The following is a 5,528-nucleotide window of genomic DNA, read 5'->3' on the forward strand; positions in this document are numbered from 1 at the left end:
GTCCATGTGACAATCTCATGCGGGTCATCCAGTAACTCGTTCCAAACGAGAACCCATGATTGTGATTTGCATCCAATGTATATGATCATCATCATCTATCACACATCATGCTGGTCTTAATTCATCATTGTTCCTACAATGACAACTGACCAGGGAGTTTAGAATCATGTGCAACGATTCAAGGATATCTACCGTAATATAACAAAACATGCTAATCATATAACGGGAAAAGTAATGCATTCATAAACCAATGAATCAATACATAGTCAAAATGTCATATCACGAATCATCGTAGAGCATTACAACCAACATGCTCGCACATGAATTTGCTTAGGCGTTGTTTCAGCTTGGACAAGTGCTTCGCTCGCTCGTATGCCTCATCGTGTCTGTCGATTTTGACCAGTCTCGGTGGTCCTTCGATGAGAAGATTTTGCTTCGTCTCCAAGGTTGTCGCTATTGTTCCCGGCCTCATTTCTCTCCTTTGAGAGAATTCGCCCTCTTGTGATGATGAGGCGACGTCACTTGTTCGAGCTCTTTTTGGTGCCATTTGCAAAGGTATATTCGATATGGATCGGGGCATTGGGGTTAGGGCGAAGAAAATCGAATGATTTTTCGCGGAACAGACAAAACGAGCGGGCCGCCTGTTTTCACAAGCGGTCGCTCGCTTATCGAGCGATCGATCAATCGGCCGCTGGGTAAATGGGTGACCGCTCGAGCGGTCATTCACTGGTTTGGATTATCAATTCCTTGGCCGAAAATCAGGATTTTCTGGCCGAAATCGAACAAAATCAACCCTAATACCTATACCCATAAAAAGTTTTGACCTAACCCTAACCTAGCTAACCCAATGACACGGATTTGAGCGAGGGATTACCGGTGAAACGGAGGAAAGCGAGAACGAGGGAGATCGAGCGAGTGGGGAAGCTTCGAAGTGTGCGGCGTCGGAGAATCGAGGTGGCGGAGGAGCGTGGTGTCGGACGGGGGCAGAAACGGGCAGAGGAGAGCGTGTAGGGTTTCTCCGGCGAGAGAGAAAGAAAGGAGAGTACGGTGTGGGAAGTGGCGCTCCCTCTCGAAACCGAGTTAAAATTCGGATTTTTCGAGCGGGCGGTCGCTCGATCTCTCGAGCGATCGCTTGAAATCCGAATTTTTTTTTTCTCGAAATGAAGCAGGCGATCTCTCAAAATAACGAGCAACCGCTCGATGCGAACACCTAAACGAGCGGTCGCCTATAAAATGAGCGGCTCGCCGGTTTTTTCTGTAATCCGGCGCGCGATGAAGATTTTTCCCGTTTCTTGCTCCTCCGATGAAAATACTTGGTTTGATGAGAGTGGATTGGAGGATTTGGAGCCTTTCTAACTAAACAAAAAAAGAAAATGACGAGGTTCGAAGAATTTACATCCCGGGGGTAACCGGGGTTGCTAGTTAAGGCCGTAGCTAGACCGAGATGGCGTTCAATCAATCAAAGAAGGGACAGTACAGAGGTACCTCCTCTCGGCTTGGTATTCCCTGGATTATACGGTTTGATCCTTTGGGTGTTGACCATGAACGAACCGGCTTTCCCGTTGTCGAGTTCCACCGCTCCATGCAAGGTGACGCTCTTTATGATGAATGGTCACGACCATCTTGATTTCAGCTTACCTGGAAAAAGCTTTACTCGAGAATTAAATAAAAGCACGAGGTCACCTTGTTGGAAGTTTCGGTTGAGGATATGGCGATCATGCCACTTCTTGGCCCGCTCCTTATAGATTCTGCATTCTCGTATGCGTCCAAGCGAACTTCCTCCATGTGGTGGAGCACATGCGTTCGTTTTTCGGCTGCGGACTTCCAATCATAATTCAGCGCCTTTATAGTCCAATACACCTTGTGCTCCAACTCAACCGGTAGATGGCAAGCTTTCCCAAACACGAGTTGGAACGGGGTCATCCCTATGGGCGTCTTGAACGCCGTTCTATATGCCCAAACCGCGTCTTCGAGCTTCAAGGCCCAGTCTTTCCTTGACTTAGCCACTGTTTTCTCCAGTATTTGTTTGATCTCCCGGTTTGATACTTCCACCTATCCACTCGTTTGTGGATAGTATGCAGTTGCAACTCTATGGTGGACACCATACTTTGTCAAAAGGAATTGGATTACCCTATTAACAAAGTGTGCACCGCCATCGCTTCACCACTCTTGGGACTCCAAACCTTGGAAATATTATCCGTTTGAACATTCTTGTCACAGTACTTGAGTCGTTCTTGGGACTTGCTAGCACTTTTACCCACTTCGTGACATAATCCACCGCCACAAGGATATATAGATTCCCGCAAGATGAGAGAACTGGTCCCATAAAGTCTATCCCCCAAACATCAAAGGGTTCTACCTCCAAGATGTAATTTTTCAGTGCTTCATTTCTCCGGGATATGTTGCCCGTCCTTTGGCAAGCATCGCATGAGCTCACAAAAGTGTGGACGTCCTTGAACAATGTCGGCCAATAGAAGCCTGCTTGTAGGATCTTCGCTGCAGTCTTAGCTGAGGTGAAATCGCCAGCATAGTCCGAGGCATGGCAGTGATTTATGATCTGGTGTACTTCCTCCTCCGGGATACATCTCCGAAATAATCCGTCTTTGCCTCTCTTAAACAAGAAAGGTTCATCCCAAAAGTAGTCTCTAACATCGTGAAAGAACTTTTTCTTCCAGTTGTAGCTTAACTCCGGGGGTACAACCTTGGCAACTAAATAGTTGACGTAATCCGCATACCAAGGGGTTATGTTCTTGATTTCCAAGGATAAGATGTGTTCTTCCCTTAGTGAATCATCGATTGGTATAACTTCGGGTATATCCAATCTCGATAGATGATCCGCCACTGTATTCTCCGTTCCTTTCGTATCACGGATTTCTAGATCAAACTCTTGCAGAAGCAACACCCATTGGATCAGCCTTGGTTTAGCATCTTCTTTGTGAGCAAGTACCTCAAGGCGGCGTGGTCCGTGTAGACGATGACTTTAGAACCCACCAAGTATGATCTAAATTTCTCGAAAGCAAATACTACAGCAAAGAGCTCTTTCTCCGTGGTGGAGTAATTCATTTGAGAATCATCGAGCGTCCGACTTGCATAGTATATAGCATAATGCTTTCCATCCTTCTTTTGTCCCAATACGGCTCTGACCGCAAAATCACTAGCATCACACATCAATTCAAAAAGAATGCTCTAATCCGGGGGTTGGATAATCGGGGGTGATACTAGCACCTTCTTCAAAACTTCAAATGCTTTGTAGCATTCCTCATTAAACTCAAATGGGATATCCTTGCCCAAGAGCGTAGTCAAAGGTCTCGCTATCTTCGAGAAGTCTTTGATAAACCTCTTATAAAACCCGGCGTGACCCAAGAAGCTTCGGATTCCTTTAACATTGGTCGGTGGCGGTAGCTTCTCAATCACTTCCACTTTCGCTCTATCCACTTCTATTCCCTTGTCCGAAATTCGATGACCAAGTACAATGCCCTCTTGCACCATGAAGTGGCATTTCTCCCAATTCAAAACCATGTTCACCTTGAGACACCTGTCTAACACTTGATGGAGATTGGTTAAACACGCATCAAAGGAGGGTCCATGGACAGACAAATCGTCCATGAACACCTCCATAATATCTTCAATGACATCGGAGAAAATAACCATCATGCATCTTTGAAAAGTTGCGGGGGCATTGCATAATCCAAATGGCATGCGTCTATATACGAAAGTGTTGTAAGGGCATGTGAATGTTGTTTTCTCTTGATCACTCGGATGGATAGGAATTTGGAAGAAACCGGAGTAACCATCGAGAAAACAAAAATAAGAATGCAGTGCAAGTCTCTCTAACATTTGATCAATGAATGGAAGGGGGAAGTGATCCTTACGGGTGTTTGTGTTAAGTTTTTGATAATCAATGCACATTCTCCATCCCGTAACAGTTCTAGTCGGTATGAGTTCATTGTTTTCATTAGGAACGACTGTGATTCCTCCCTTTTTAGGCACGACTTGCACCGGACTAACCCAAGAGCTATCCGAAATCGGGTAGAGGTTTCAATTCCACTTGTGGGACATGTTTGGGGTCCCAATCAGCATGTGTATCTCCTCTCAGAACTTTGGGTGGGTCGAGGATGGCGTGAGTAGTCGAGAAGAGGGTCTCGGAGTGCAAATCTTTTGTCCCAGGTGCAAATGGGCGGGCCGCCCAATCCGACGGGCGGTCGCTCGTTTTGTCCGGGGAAGAATCGATTTTGCTTAGAATCAAGTGGGTCGCCTGCTTTGGCAAGCGGTCGCTCGTTTTGGTTGAGGATCGGTCGAGATTGCTTAGAACTTTCGAGCGGGTCGTCTGATTTCTCGATCGGTCGCTCGTTTCTTCAAATGCAGGATCCAAATGTCTCAGAACTTTCGAGCGGGGCGTCTGAAGTTCAAGGCGGTCGCTCGCTGCCTCGGAAAATGAGTCGATTTTGCTAAGAGAATATGAGCGGTCCGCCTGAAAAAATGAGCGGTCGCTCGTTTTTCCCTGAATTCCAATATCTTCAGATGAAATCGGGCAGTCCGCCTGAAATTCTGGGCGGGCCGCCTGAAAAACTGCAGAGTTCTTTTTTTCCTCTTCCCGATCATCCAAGGCTCGTCGTTTCTCCTCGATCTCTTCCCAATTGCTATATAAGCTTGCTTCCGCGGCCATAAGTGACACTTCAAGTGGATCTACCTCACAGAACTCTCCAATCACTTCTTCCGCCATTGCTTCAAGTATATCCGCATAACATACCGTATCATTGGTCGCAATCCCCGATCAAGCGTGAATTCGACTGTCTCATCCCCGATCTTCATCGTTAATCTACCGGCTCGGACATGAACTACGACATCCGCTCTGCTCAAGAATAATCAGCCCAAAATGATTGGAACTTTGGAATCCTCATCCATGTCTAGCACTACAAAATCCACTGGTACATAGAATCCGCCAATCTTGAGGGGTACGTCTTCTAAAATCCCTGCTGGATACTTGATAGATCTGTCCGCTAGTTGTAAGGTCATCCTCGTGGGTTTCAAATCGCCTATATTCAACTTCTTGTAAATGGATAGTGGCATCAAACTCACGCTAGCTCCAAGGTCGCATAATGCTCTATCAATCTCAATATTCTCCAACTTGCATGGAATAGAGAAACTTCCCGGATCAGACATCTTCGGGGGAAGTTCGTGCTTTGTAATGGTTGCACTAATTTCAGTGCTCAATGCTACAGTTTCCTTTTCCACTACCCGCTTCTTCGTCAAAATATCCTTGAGAAATTTCGCATATGAGGGCATTTGAAGAATTGCCTCATGGAAGGACATTGTAATCTCCATCTTCTTCAGCATTTCCACGAACTTCCGAAATTGATTGTCCTCATTAAATTTCTTTAAACGAGAAGGAAAGGGTATCGGGGGTACCTTAGGCGGAGGGGGAATGTAGACTGGTTTTTTGTCCTGTTCTTGCACCTTAGGAGTGTCTTTCTCTACAGATTTTTCTTTTTCATCTCTTGTTAGGCTTGGAGGCGATGTCTTCTCAA

The 5,528-nt window shown here is 46.0% G+C and overlaps 1 pseudogene; it reads right to left on the reverse strand.

Moving 5' to 3' along the window:
* The window catches only part of LOC104808425, a 22,984-nt pseudogene extending 17,698 nt beyond the window's left edge, over window positions 1–5,286 (reverse strand).
* Window positions 5,287–5,528: the final 242 nt, after the last annotated feature.

Source organism: Tarenaya hassleriana, unplaced genomic scaffold, assembly GCF_000463585.1.
Source record: "Tarenaya hassleriana unplaced genomic scaffold, ASM46358v1 Cleome143, whole genome shotgun sequence".
Taxonomy (NCBI): Eukaryota; Viridiplantae; Streptophyta; class Magnoliopsida; order Brassicales; family Cleomaceae; genus Tarenaya; species Tarenaya hassleriana.